Genomic DNA, 15,512 nt, shown 5'->3' on the forward strand with positions numbered 1-15,512 from the left:
GATGTACTTCTATATGTTATCCCAAATCAGGTTACAGTGGCAGTGAATATAGCAATGTGACAAAACCTTTACTATATTATGCTATATTAATCTCCCTGTGAGAAAATAAATATTGTACTGCTGTTCAAGTGGATCTTATTCATCAAAATAAAACAACCAATAAAACATTCTCAGCCATGCACATATCCTAAGAACTCCTTGAATTTATTAATGCAAAAGAGCATAATATGGTAATGCAAATAATACTTCAATTTCATCAGATTTTTTTTTAAAAACTATAGAGAGTGAGCTCAACAGAACCTGTGAAGTCTGATACCTTAGAAGTGATTTGTCTCTCTGGTCTCAGGATACAGGAACATGCCTCAGAATATGTGTGGTATCCAGGAGAGGGAGAGGAGCACAGAGTTGGCAGGAATTCCTTCAGGCAGCACAACACATGAAGTCCACAGTTCATTGTCTGCTCATTACTGTTTCCTGCCTTTACATCTGTTCACAGGAACTACCTGCCACTGAGACTGAGATACAGCCGGCAAAAAGTTTTCTGTCAACATCTCATTTTGATGTCAAATTGGGTGTTCAAACCAAGCAAAAGAGATTTGAGAAAAATCTGATTTTTCATTTGAAAACTCAAGTCTCAATTTTTGGCACTTTGGGACTGAAAAATTTTCAGGTTTGGAGAAAAAAAGCTTCTTTTGATTGGTAGAAGTCACCATCCTGCTGGGGTCCATACAATACAGAGTGCTCTGAGCCACTGCACTTCAGAGATCTTGGTGACAGTGTCATCTTGTCTATACCACACTACTCCCATGAGCCTCCACATCCTGATTGGGGCCTAAAGAGGTTAAAAATAAGTTATATTCAGAAAATCAATGGAAGACTCAATGACAATGAGGTTTTTTGATTCCAGTTCTTTTCCAGATCACTGATGTCCTAATAATCTTCTGGATGATTCCCTAATAAACATAGCAATGCTATGAATGTGTGGACATTTGAAGATCCTGCTGTCTAAATTGTCATCATAATATAATCTCATGGTTGGAACATTAATACATTTAATTAGCTTCTAAAAAATAACTCTTATCTGTATCAAGCCCATTTGCACAATTTAAGGTCAGGCTCTCTCTAATGAGACCACCATCCACAGTTGCACAGACTGAAAACTTGCTTTTGATATTGCATTTTCTCAAAGTCCATAACGCTAATAATTCTAATAAATATGATTTGTGCCCAGATCATCAATTTATTTTCCTGCAGGATGTTTCTTCTGCTTTTATTCTGGTCTGTTGTTATTTGTTGGAGTTACTTTGGAGCAAAGGTCCAACATAAATAAATAACATGCAATGCAGTGTTCCTCTCTTATTAAATTCTGGGCCTCTGGTACTCAAAAAATAAAATTATGTTATTGTTACATTTCTTATCTTTCTAATGGTTTATTAAACCAAGCAAAGGAACCTTTAGAACAAACTTCACTCAATGTTTTTGCATCCCTGCAACTAAGAAAAACCATCCATCCAGTAATATAACATAAAAGCTCTAAAATTACCTCTATGAAACGGCCTATAAGCTAGGATAGCTGTCTGAGAAAAGTTCTGCTTCTCTTATTTTCTCATTTTATCTTCACCTTTCAGGTACCTGCTTTGACCATGGGTCATGTTTGGCTTGTCAGATTCCCTGGGGCAGAGACTGTGCTGTATATTTTATTCTGTTTGCAGAGTGCCCAGTGGATAAGGTCTTTGCCCTTGAGAAAGGTCACTGGGCACTATTGCCATGAATCCAAGCAGCACTGCCAGGCACCCTAATGTCACTTTCCTCTTTGCCACAGGCTGCTCTTCCCATCTCTAATTTGAAAAGAGGAAAAGAGGTAACGTAATACTATTACCTGTATGAAACATGTTATGTGCCTTACATGCCCTGGAAAGATGATTCCAAATATCCATATCTTTTTTTATGTGGGCCTTGTTGCTATATTGGGAATGGCAAACTATGGCACACCAGAATTTGTCCATATGACTGCCTTTTCCCACAAGGGTTTTCTCAGGTTTCCATCTCAGCTGGTTTGGAAAAGAACAGAGACCAAAAGTACTGTGCACAGATGCCCCCGATGGATTTCATAGAATCACAGAATGGTTTGGGTTGGAAGAGACCTTAAAGACTATCTAGTTCAACTTCCCAAGCCATAGTTAGGGATTCATTACGCTAGAACAGGTTGCTCAAATGCCCATCCAACCCGGCCTTGAACACTTCTAGGGATGGGGCATTTGAGTTGCTGCAGCAGCAAATAGATGCTTTTGTGAGGTCAGAGCATTTGCACCCAATTCACCTACACTGAACTAGAGAGTTCAGCACAGTGATTTCCTCTTATTGCTCAGGAAAGGTCACTGCAGACAAACACAAAACTATTTATGCTGACATAACCTTGCCCAGGGCTCTCAAATCGTCCAGAAAAACAGTAGTGTTTCATACTCATACTGGGAGTACAGCCTGATTTCTCCAGTGTCCACTGAGAGTCCGGGAATGCAGTAACTCATTTTAAAGTGTGCCCTGTACAGATGGGGATTACAGCTAGAGGGAATTGACTGCCCAGCTCCCTCCACTGTGTTTGGATCTTTCTTACTTAATTCATCCTTTCAGGTATATCTCAGCCTTACAGAGGTTTCTGTGTATGAAAAGTGGAAGGCAGATACTGCTTTTGCATAACAGCGTCAACTTCAGAAGTCATAGGTAAAAAAACATACAGGTGAGGCTAAAAAGTATCTGTATGAGCCTTTACAAGACAGTGAAATGAAGCAAACAAAGGCATAATGTTTACAGCTTTCCTACACTTAAGGCAAAATTCCCATTTCATTGAAAGCTGTAGAAAAATTAATTTTATGGGGAGTCAAGATTTCATCTCTTTTTCTTTTCTCCAATACTGTGTCTTCACACAAGAGTAGAAATTAAATCCAAGTGATCCTTATTTGATATAAAGACATATCAGCTTCTGAGATTTTGGAAAGGCCTCGCTATCCAATTTTGTACAGATGTCCAGAGAAAAGCTTTGTTAGAAATTTCCATAGAAAAAAACAAGGATATTTTTCATTCAAATATGGATGAACTTCACAATAAATTACAGTACAGGGCTTTTTAAAGCACATGAGTTTATATATATGCATAAACATACAATCACACTGCAATCTGGAGCTCAAAACATTATTTATTATGTTTGATCGGGTAAGACCAAAGAGCCACCAAGAATGGTGGCCCTGGTGTCATGTAGTATAGAAATTCAAAGCAGTTAGTGGTCTCTGCCCTGCAGAAAAAAACTAAGAGTTATTTTCACATTCCCTTTCCTGAATCCAGAAAATAAATAATTAAGTAAATACATCTAGTCTTGGTAAAGAAAAGAAAATCACGTTGTAGGGGTTAAGAATACTTCTGCACTGAACAGTATCATAGACCTTTTCCATGACTCCCTAAATTAGCCTGAACCTCTGCTGCTTTAGCAAGATGCTGTAATTTAGACAGATATTCAATAATTGCAGAAAGCTAATAAACATGCATAAACCTTCATTTGCCTCCCCTGTGCTCATGCATTATGATGAAGCCTTTAATTATAGGTGAACATTATTTTTACAGGTTTCACAAGGCAATGCAGAGGACGAGGCACACTGGGCAAACCTCTGAATAGTATTTCCTCATAGCTGCACCCTGTATCTGCACTGTGTATAACCTTGCTGCACACTTCAAAACCCTGCTAGGAAAATAAGACTGTTGGTTTCATCACACCCAATGCTACAAACTCCTGCAAGCTCCACAAAGACGCACAAATTTCTTTTCATAGATCTGCTGTGACATCAGAGCAGTCCTGGATTTATTTTATTGAGGGAAGAACCGAGGCTGGGAGGACTGGATCAAAAGAACAATTTAATTTTTGACATCTCAGAATAAGGACACCATATTTCATTTTTCTATTCTCAAGGTTTTTATCAGTCCGCAGCACAGCTCTCTCTGACTTCAGCTGCAGCTAGCAGTGATGAGCCCTTCTGCAAGTCAGATGTGCTGTCCCATTTCCTCCCACATACACACCCGCTCCTCCTCCTCCCTGGGTCATCAAGGAGGAGAAAGTAAGGCAACCCTCCTCTTCCAGCCTCCTGACACACTCTGGGAAGAAATTGTCTCTGGGCAAGTCCAGTAGAGACCGTCTATCCCAAGCAGAATCAGAGCTGACAGAATCTGGGAAGAAGTCAGCTGCCAAATTTCAGTGAGTTTCTTGTAAGACACCAGAATTTTCCAAAACTAACAGTTTCTCCCATATGGAAACTTCTACAGGAACAGCAAATGAAATATCCCAGACATAAAGGCAATGCTTCTTACCAGTGCTAAACCCACAGTCATAAAGATGCTGTAAAGTTTGATGTAGCATCTCCTTTTACAATGCACAAAAAATATCTTCTGATTTCATTTTCTGAAATGGCTTGTTGTTTTTGTTAAAAATTGAAAAAGATCTGGTGGCAGATTTTCGGGTGGGGACAATGGTTAAAATTTTGCCAGTAGTGTCTAATTAGCGTTAATGACAGACATCAGTACCAGTCCTGCCTCTACCTGATACAGAAGGACCTGCCCACTTACTGTCACTAGGGGATACAGATGTGCAGCAATTTTTTTTTAAAAAGAGATTCCTCTGTTCGTTGAGTCTCTTGTTTCTCCTAATACCTGCCAAGAGGCAGGAGAACAGCTGAGAACTGAAGTTTTAAGGTACCAGAGACTTCAGGAGAATTTTGCACCAAGACTGAGAGGGCTATGTCCGCGCTCCTGCCTCGCTGCATCCCGGCTCCCTGTGCACAGACACTGCCGGCTCCTACCATTCCTGCTGATGCAATTACCCCAAAATACAATGCATGACTTTCTTTTCAGGTAGTCAAGACTCAGCTCATTAATTAACAGCAGTAGCATCACTTCCAGCTGCCACTCCAGTCAAAGGCGATTCTCTACCCAGTTTTGCAGGGAAAAGGGGCTGGGTTCAGGAAGGACGTCCTCAACCACCTTAAAACCAGTAGAAAAAGGGACTGCAGAAGAGCTAACAGTAACATACATGAAAAACGTTATCTGTTTGTGGGTTTGCAAGTGTCAGGTAACTCATGGAAGTTACCTGCTCTGAGAATCGTAGAATCATTAGGGTTGGAAAAGACTTCTAAGATCATCAAGTCCAACCCTTAACCCAGCACTGCAAAGTCCACCATTAAACCATGTTCCTAAGTGTTACACATCTTTTGAACACTCCTAGGGATGGTGATTCCATCCCTTCCCTGGGCATTCTATTCCAATGCTTGACAACCCTTTCGGTCAAGAGTTTAGATAAACTTGTATTTGGTTGTTTGTAGGATGCTGTATATTCATAATATGCTAAGCAAAGGCAACATGCAGAGGACTGTGAACCAAAGCAGGTGTGGGTTTGTCAGTAGGAGCATTAGCAAGGGCTGCTGCACAGTCGGCTTGGGCTGAGCAAACAACTCCCACCTTCCTGCAGTGGGCCAAGACTTCCTCTGTAGGCTCTCACAGTGCTCTTTCCACCAGCACATCTGAAGCATTCATGAAATGAAAGCTCAATATCCCACCTACGCCTGGGGGGAGCCAAGGCACGCTCTGGGCAAGGCAGCACGGCATTGGCAGAGCTGAACACTGAAAGCTGCTCTTCCAGGCTGAAGTCAAGGGCACTGAACTGTGAAGTACAGCTGCAGTGCTTGCCTGGCAATATTATTTTACTATGTTGTTTTGTTTTATTTTTGTTAATGAGCCTGAGGACATCTGGGTTTGCATTAAGAGCTACTTTGTGTGAGTACTTAAACATCAACATTCAGTTGAACAGAATATCTTCCGTAAGAATGAACCTGTGCCAAATTTGTGCAGTGCCCAGTCTTCAAAGAACATTCTTTTCACCTCTCATGAATTAAAAGTCATTCCCATGTGGATCCCTTTGCACTATAACTTTCTGAGTGTTAATGTTTCAAAGGTGTGCCTCTACACTTATGCACCCATCTTCCACATGGGGAGGCATGTGGCATGCTCTAGCAGAGGATGAGAGAATATTCAGGGAAATTACATTCCCTAGATAGTAAGGGATAAATAATACAGTGGAAGGGGATTCATTTAAAATAGAGTTGTTTGCTTTTATTTGATTTCAATGTGCCTCTACTGTACTCTAGTTGATATGAGCAAGAGCCTTCTGTTTGCTCTTATCATCTCTATTTGTATTTATATTTGGGGATTTTCACAGGTAATAAAGAGACAAAGGTACTCGGAGAAGGGAAAAAAGGTGCCTGTGCAACACCTCAGACTTAGTCCTGCATTTTGTAAACTAAAATTTTTATCTCCATCACCTCATAGTTGTTAGGTCTAAGAGTCAGTTGTTGGGAAGAGGCGGGAAGAAAAGTCTAATCTGTTGATTTAAAAATATGTTAATCCTTTATACTGTAAACCTTGAACAGGATGTGTGTGTAGGCAGTTGTTTGCATCTGCTGAATGTCCTATTCATGACTGCATGAAGTGGAAAGGAAGGCACTGGAGGGGGAGGTTGGGCATTACTTTCACCCAACTGACATCCAAAATGCAGCTTATATTGCCAAAAAATTAAATGTTCTTGTTCTGTTGGACACTTTGAGTACATTTATATTGTCAGACAGCTTAGTATCACACTTCATGCCCTGGGGATCACTTCCTGGAAGAGTAGTCTGGATGCAGCCCTTAAGATTGGCTCAACTTTGATCTCTGAGGAGCTCTTAGGGACTTGCTTCTCCGGGGCAGAACTTCTACATCCTGTCTCTGGTTCTTCTTCACTCAGAAAAACAACATTTAATACTGCTCTCTCAGCTGCAGGAAGTTGGGGATGCCAAAATAAGATATTAGATGCTGATTATTACAGGTTGACATAGGTAATTGATATGAAAGTGCATGGGAGCAAAAACTCAGATGTAAATGCAATCATTCCACTCTCCACGTCTTTGTCAGGCTCTCTCAAGCCACATGGAAATAATGCAGCATCAGTGGACTGGTTCACATTGGGAAAGTTTCCCTCCTGCCAGCAAAAAAAAGCACAGCCAAGGTGTTTCAGTTATTTTCTTTTTTTTCCACACAAAGATCAAATTTTAGAGTTTTTGACCACAGCTTGAAACCCAGTAACAGTGGTGATGTATCAGCTGGCAACTTTACCTTCAGCTGTGGTTTGGTTATCTTTGGGACATCTCAGCTGGGGACTTATGGGACTCTGCATGATCTGCTTTTAAGGTCTTAAGAGGAAATTTAAGACACAACTTTTGCTTTGAGAACACTGACACAAGCAAAATAAGATTGATGTGGTAGCATTTTATGCTTCCCTCAAATGTGCTTCCCTCAAGTGATCCAAAGAAATTTAAATTCAAGAACATCAGTTCCAACTAAAAAACATTCGCAAATCAGTATCTGAAACGCTCAGTGAGGAGTCAACTATCTTCTTCCGTTTGGTTCAAGAACTTGATAGTTCTTGTTTCGGTGTTTCCCATTCAAAATGTCCCTGAACACTTCCAAATATTAAAAAACAAAAACCAACCAACAAACAAACAAACCCCAAACACAAAACCAAAACCAAAAGCCCAAGAACATAATTTTTACTCCAAGTTCCAGTTATTGAAAAGGACACAAAAACATGAAACTTGTCATAGAGAACAAGTTTTTGATTGTTTTTTGTCTCAGCTCAGCTGCCGATATCATCTGATATAAGACTAGTGAGGATTATGTAGGTTTTTTCACTCAAATAAATGAACTTTATTAATTGACCAAGGAATAACAAGCCTAGAAAAAGAATTAGCAACTGGCAGAGAAGTAGATGATGGAGAATTTAACAATCTCAGAACACACAAAACAATTTGTACTTTAAACTTCTTTTATTTTTCTCATAACACTACTGCTGACACTCAGTTGTGTTTAAGGATGCCTTTACCCCCTCTCCCAAGAAGTGTCACCCAGAAAAGGTTCAGCTCTCAATCTGTGATGAGAAGCTTTCAAACAGTGAATGGGGAGTGGGGCAGATGTTGCAGTAAGACTATTTTATTCCTGCATGGACCACTTCTCTGCAACCAGTGTACAGAAAGCTGCTGTTTACACCTATAGCTGAGAAAGGTTCAAACCAGATTTGATTCCTAGAATGACCTTCACTAATGCTCCATGAAACATCCCTTCTGCTGTGTGAAAATTGCTCATTTCAGATGTATCTCCACTAGGTCTGTGAGTGTCACAAAATTTAACAGAGAATATTCAGGGTCATGCTGTAAAGGCAATACATGTCCAAAATGGAAAAAATGTCTTTGTGACTTAAAATTCAAATTAAAGAGTCTGATCCTGCAGCACAGGCAGTTTCTTACCCATGCCAAAGATCTGACATTAGCACCTTCCATTACGCTTTATAATTTCTGATTGCAAGGAAAATGTATGGGGATGAACCTTGTTCTGAGATTAATCTGCACTGTGCTGCTTATGTCACAGCTTCTTGAAAACAGGGAGCCAGAGCAGCCTGGTGGCTCAAAGACTGGTAAAGAACAGCCATACATTTTGTTATCTCCTGTCTTTTGGAAATCTAGTGACATTTGTGCACTTGGGACCTGACTCCTCAAAGCCTGAGAGGCGCCTTCTGAGCCCTTATCGTGGTCCTGACATAGTTTACTGTGCTAGGACCTCATTTTGAGTGGTAGAAATTTTCTTGGAGCCCTTTGGATCCAGATGCTGAAAAGCATCCTCAGAAAAGTCAGTGGGACTATTGGAATAACAATCTTGTTTATGATAATTGAATCTATTTGAATATTTGCATAATATTTGAGAAAGGTTGAAAAGTGGACAACCTGTGTTCTCCTGTCATGGACCCTTAGAAATTTTGGGGCTGGAAAAGTCAGAGTATTGAACTGCCCTTTCCAACTCCAGCTTTTTGATGATGACCCACAGCTGAAAGGGATCCCACAAGTTTCCTGGCTTCATCACCCCCTCCTCCCTGGACCCCAAAACCCCAGGATTAAAGTCCCTCCATCTGTATGCACATGAATGACATGAATCCATGGATCATATAATCACACACAGAAGCTCAGAGGCTGAGCAAACCCACTCCCTACCCTTTCCCAAGGTCAGTGGGCTCCTTCTGGGGGGCTAAGCTGAGTCACTCTGGATTTCACTAACTAAGCTGTATTCACTTCTAGTCATTTAATGCCCTTCAAGTTGCCTTGGCGTCCCATCTGGCCAGTCCAGAGGCTTTGGGTTTCCTGGAGGTCCTGCATCAATCCCAAAACCTACACCTGCCCACTCTATGGGAATGTCTCATACTATGATATGCCCACGCAGAGGCATTGTAATCGAGCCCCAGACAACTACTGACAAAAATGGGAGCTGAGACTAGTAGGCATCTTCACTCAAGTGTCTTAAATTTAAACTGAATCCCACCCTTTTTTTGATCCTTATGTTTGTGCATCAGTCTTGGAAAATAGGAGCTAACGCAACTAAAATAGCACAAAACAAGTATGCCAAGAAGGATGTCCTTTTCCCCACAGAGTGGTGGGTTTTAAGTGGTTGAAGTGGAGACACTATAGCACAAAACCTGTGTGATTCATTCAGGAAAACATATAAAGTAGGAAAAGGGAAGTTTCTCTTTCCACAGATGTTCTCTTGAGGGCACCACAAACAAAAATGTTGTCTTGATCTGTTACAACACACCCACTGGAAGAAACAAGGTTTTCTCTTAGATACACAGAGTTTTTAAGCCTTGAAGGAGCCTCAAGGTCACGTTGGGTGTTCTGACCTGCATCACACAGGCTCCTCCCCACAGAGCTGGCTTCAATCACCGATGTCTATTTGACACTATGCATATCATTGTGGAAGACAAATACTTTTAAATCAGCTTTAAAACCAGTAGAAAACCTACTAGTACCACATTTTTCATTACAAAATAGCTTTACTGTGTCTTTTTTTTTCATAGAAGTTGACTCAGTTTTTAATCACAGGCTCATTTTTGCTTTTTCTGCCACAGCAGTCAAGTCTCAGCAATATCTTCCCCATGCAGTTTTCCACAAACTACTCTTTATTAAACTTAAGAGCTTAATAAAATCTTTTCCTGGATAAATTAAATATTTCCATCTGAGGTGTCTTTCTCAAAAAGACATTCCAAAAACCTCCAATATGTCTTGCTACACTTTGCCAAAACCTGTTTTTTTCAACAACCTCTTTTAAAGTTGGACACAGTACAGTGTCCACCAAATTAAGCTGCCCTCCCTCCTTAATATTCTCCTACTTCTACAGTCAGGATCCTATTCTCCTTGTTATCTATTGATTGACTAAGAATTCCCAGCAAATTACTCTGAAAGTAATTCACTGGAGGAAGTATTTCACTACATTCTGCACATGTAATTACCACCATTGTATAATTGAGAGGGAAAGAGTCGTTTAATGAATTCAACAGTATTTATCATACTACATTCACCAAATTAATATTAAATGAGACAATACTGTATTTAAAATTTCATTTTCTCCTCTCTTTCCTCTAAGCTTTAAGCCTTCTAACACAAAATAGAAATGGGTCCAGAAAGCAAACTAGCAGATACTCAAGGCTGTGTTAATTGGGCTCCCTGCCACAGCCACAAACAACACTATTTACAGCCAGATGCTAAAAATTAATTGTATCTGTGGCTGAATGGAAACCAGCAAGGAGCTTCAAATGGGAACAGGAGAACTGAGATACAGAGGTTATCCCGTTCATACGTCATTTGATAACACCCTGGGAAATCTTCCGCATTTCCTGCAAATAAGCTAATTAAAATGAGGGGAAGAGGGAAAGACATTTGTCAAAATACATGCTGGAATTATGTAAATAAGTGAGAGAAAACAAACCTCTGTGTTTGCACTTGGGAAAATAACAAAAAGCTGCCTATTTACAGCCAGCACCCCTGGCCTCACATGCTCTGTGCAAGGACTCTGCTCTGTCCCAGCTCTCTTCACACTTTACATCCAGTTTACCCAAAATTAGTATCACTAGTTGCAATGGTGTCCCTCCAGCTGGAGAAGCAAATCCCATCGCTGGAAGTGTTCAAGGCCAGGTTGGACAATCTGATCTGAATTTGGGTTGACCATTCTTGAAACACTGATGGGGAAGAAAGTGACCAAACAGGTGAAGGCACCTCTAATACTGAAAGAGTGAAATCCTGGTGGGGGACAAGGAGTAGGACAAATTTGTATAAAGAGTTTTGTCCTTTGTGGAGTAACTGCAAGATGCTCTGTTGTACATACAATTTAACTGTGGGTGAAATTAGCAACTGTACTTACCTAAACTGGGATACCTTAGCAAACCAAAGGTGTTTATTTCTGGGAAAAAAAATCCTGTAACCAAAGAGCTTCATTACGAAAAAGCAGCCAGCATCTAATTATCTTAGTTAGCTCTTTGATAGCATTTAAAAATGACATGGAAAAATGAAGCAGCCCTGCTTGTGCATTTCTTTGTTTGTTTTCTCCCAACCCAGACCTATGAAACCTTTTTGTCACTGTGGCAGGCAATGTAAAATTCAAAACAATGTCTGTTTCGATTCTCACACAGTTCTTCTGAAGTATGAGCTGAGATGAGATGGTAGTCAAGCATTGGAACAAACTCTCCAGGGAGGTGGTCATGGTTCCAAGCCTGTCAGTGTTCAAGAAGCATCTGGGCAATTCTCTTAGATATATGGTTTAACTTTTAAGCTCCCCTGTGTGGAGTCAGGAGTTGGTTTTGATGACCTTCATGAGTCTCTTCCCACCCAGGATATTCTATAGCAGAAGGTGTCCCTGCCCATGGCAGGGGGGTTGGAAGTAGGTGATCTCTAAGGTCACTTCCAACCCGAACTATTCTGTGATTCTATCAAATCCTCCAAGAGTATCAAATATTTCTTCAGGTGTCTGATCTACAGGTGGGAAATGCTCGTTATCAAGCAAACAGCATTCACTGGAGTACTGCAGGATGGAGGAGCTTTAATCATGCCCTTCATCATCCTGCTCAAGACAACTTAGCTGTGATACAGGGACAAGGCAAACCCCCTCCCTGCCCCTGCCCTCCACACCCTGCCCCAGTCTGAAGCAAAACAGCCCTTTGGTCAACTGAGCAGTCCTGTTATAAAATTGTTGACCGGGAAAACAGAAGAAAGTCAGCTGGCAGAGTGATTGCGTAAAAGAATGATTAATGACAATATCTGAGCTATTTTCTTGCAAAAGAGGTTATTGGGAAGGACACATTGAAATTAACTTTCTTCACTTACTTACTCCATCTTCAGGAATTGATTATAGCTCCAGAAAGGAGGAGATAAAAGCCTGTGAAAACTATAGAAGATCTTAAAAGAGTGGCCACGAGCCCAAGCCAGACACTATGATGAAAGGTTTCAAGCTGCATGATAGGGTAAAAAATCAAGGTGAAGGATAAATATTCAGATGGTAAAGCCAGGAAGATTGCTGGACTGTTTCTCCTGAGGCAATATCCTCAGGAGCTTATTTCTCTGGGCTAACAAGATTTGGGAACTGTCACCGGCAACAGGACTTTAACCAAGAGTAGCAGAGGTGGCAACAAGGGATGCACCACTGTGGAACTCAAGCAAGAGCTGCATCACTCAAACTGAGCCCTGAAGGGACTGTAAGGGATATTTGCACAAGCAGGGCACTGTTGTGCTGGGTCAGGTCTCATTTATGCCACAGGTCTGAGGGGTCGAGCAGAAAATGAAACGTTTTTGTCCCACAGCACCCCCAGACCCATTATAGGTCAAACACTGAGCACAGGGCTCACACAACTGCTTCCTCCTTTCCAACCAACGCCTGCACCTTACACACTTGCAGTGAATGGTTATGACCTCTCTCATGCCTCCAAATACCACAGAATAAGCAGAAGTGCTTTGCCAATCTGCCTGCCATCTGTCTCCAGCATGCAAGGGAAAAGGCCCCAACAGAAGTGGTGTTTTTGGCAGGAGAGAAGCATGGCACGTGCAAGACCTGATGTTCAGGAGATGCCTCCAGGGTGGACCATTTCCCCCACTTCAACATCACCACCAGTGACAGCTTAGAGGTGTCAATACTCTCCCGTCATCTGGCTAGACATGGGTCCCACACAGAGACCACTGCAGTACCATCCCCTGAAGAAGAAAATCCTTCAGAGCTCAGACTCCAAAGTGCACAGGGAGAGGAAATTTCAGACATATTGTGCAATGCCTGAAAGGGAAGCGAGAGAACACCAGTAGGAGACAGATCCAGGGGCTCCAGCGATGGTCATCAATGAGCACAGATATTATCAATGCACAGCAGGACTGAGACTGTTTGTGAATGCAGGAATGACTCAGCCAGTGCCACAGCAGAGACTGTGCAGCTGATATATCCTCTGCATAGAAGATAAAAGCTTCGAAAATAAGTCTACAGACCTAACAACAAAGGCAAAATCCAATACAGACTCTGACTGCAAGAGAAGAAAACATCCAGAAGAAACTCTGTCGTTTGATGGATGTAAAAAACCAATAATTCACCATTTTTTTTAGCCATGTTCAGGGAGATTAAAAGGCTTTGGAAGAGGAAAGTAGACAGAATACATATCTAGGATTGACAAAGTAAAGAGATTAGTAAGCCTGACCTACACTTTGTGTGCTTGAAGAGTCTACAAGAGATTATTTCATTCTGAAAAGGGGACTATCTACCTGTATCAATAGTGATTTTAAAGTCACAATCAATCAAATCTCAAAAGTATGAAACTGCATCCTTCCATGGACAAAGGAGTAACAGGAAGTGTTAGATCAGTATAAAAACATTACTAAGATGGGCAATCGTCAGTTTTATTGGCAGACGAGCCTGGAAAATATGAGGTCCTAGAAGAAGCACTTACAAGGTCACTATCTGAAATAGCATCAGAACTTGAAATCTTCCATCAATTTCCATCTAATCCCTGTCTGAGTGTCTTTTACCCAGTCTAGCCCCAGCTCCAGTGTGTGTTTAATTATAGGCTACATATTAAAGTTCAAATGTCCAAAAGCATCTCTTTAACTAACAAATTCATGTCTGACTGTTCATGCTATCTGGATTTCATGGCTCTTTTAAGAAGCCACACAAAGTCAGCAGGACTTAGAGACATCCTCATTTCCTTTGTGGGCCAGATCTAGACACATGTTACATGCATTTAAGAGTTTTGCTGACCTAAAACTTTAATCTCCTTGTAATTCACTCCCCACCTCAAGACTGGAGGCAATAATCCTTTCCTTCTACCATTTGTCTGTCTTGTTAATTGTAGTTTCTTTGGATGTAAAGTCTTTGTTTGCAAGGACAGAAAATTCCCTGGAGCAAGAATTGTATCTCATTATCTGTTTTAATAATGCATAAAAAAAGATTGGGGAATAACCTAATACAAAAAGCAAAATCAAACAAACAAAACCATAACAAAATTAAACCCTTCTCAAATGTACATTCCCTGTTTCTCAAAAGATCAAACCCAAATGGTTTTGAAAATAATATATTCCATCTTCCCAGAAACTATTTTATCATTGGTTCTAAAGAGCAAAAGTTGTCATATTGTTTTGGTATTGAATAGGAAAGAAGCTTTATGATACTAGCCATAAACTGTTTATTTTCCCAATAAATTAGAACCTTCAAATTTACTCCTCTTCCCTTCCTCTGTGAATAAATAGGAAATCTATCTCCCCAGAATGCACTACTCAAGGAAGAAGCAACAGCTCTTAAAAAACCTGGGAGCTCCACATGAATTCTGCAACGTCTATGGGTAATGCTGACTCAAAATGTATTTGCAAGCCACGTACATAGCATTTGATAATTAAAAGTGAAAACAAGAAAATATGACCAAAAGTTGAATTAATATGTTCTTCTCAAAATGTACCCAGAATAATACCTGTATTTCTGTATTTCAGTCCCAGCATAGACAATTCAGTACTATTTCTTTTCAGCATTACAATTCTCAAGAAGATTAACCTCCTGTTTCACTTTGATTCGTGTCCAGAAGGTCCTGATTCTCTTCCAGAGAGCCATCAGCTCAGGTAATCCTCCTTTGGGCCAGACTAGGCTATTGTAAGAGTCTCTGTGAGGTATGGGCCACCAGTCTGTGTCCAAGTGCTTCTCTTATAATTGCCCATATGTGCCCCCTCTTCCCTTGCCTGATGCTTCTTTTCCTACCCTCTTTTACTGTAGCACACACCAGCAATATATCTCTGTTGGGCCACAACGAATGAAAAACTGTCACGTCCCCAAATGAAACTGATGATTTCTCTTTTAAAATTAAAACAAAATGAAGTGCATTTTGGAAGCTTATAGTTGACCATCCAAGCCCTTGGGAGGGGGCATCTCTAGAAAAGACTTAGGCAATTTTGCCACGACACTCATAGTTTCAAGGTTCCCAGCGGTTTTTGGGCAAAGTCCCTTTTTCAAACCTCAACGAATGGAGCTATTTCACTCAGGGCCTCTGCTTTGAAGGTACTTTGTGTTAAAGCTTCTATCCCTGGATTGAGGATTAGGCCTTATTCTTCTTC

The 15,512-nt window shown here is 40.8% G+C and overlaps 1 protein-coding gene across 1 annotated transcript in view; it reads right to left on the reverse strand.

The window, feature by feature from the left end:
• Positions 1–15,512, reverse strand: part of KCNQ3 (potassium voltage-gated channel subfamily Q member 3) — a 200,207-nt gene that overhangs the window by 147,451 nt on the left and 37,244 nt on the right. The window lies entirely within an intron of this gene.

This window comes from Neopelma chrysocephalum, unplaced genomic scaffold (genome assembly GCF_003984885.1).
Source record: "Neopelma chrysocephalum unplaced genomic scaffold, ASM398488v2 Primary Assembly neopelma1_66, whole genome shotgun sequence".
Lineage (NCBI taxonomy): Eukaryota > Metazoa > Chordata > Aves > Passeriformes > Pipridae > Neopelma > Neopelma chrysocephalum.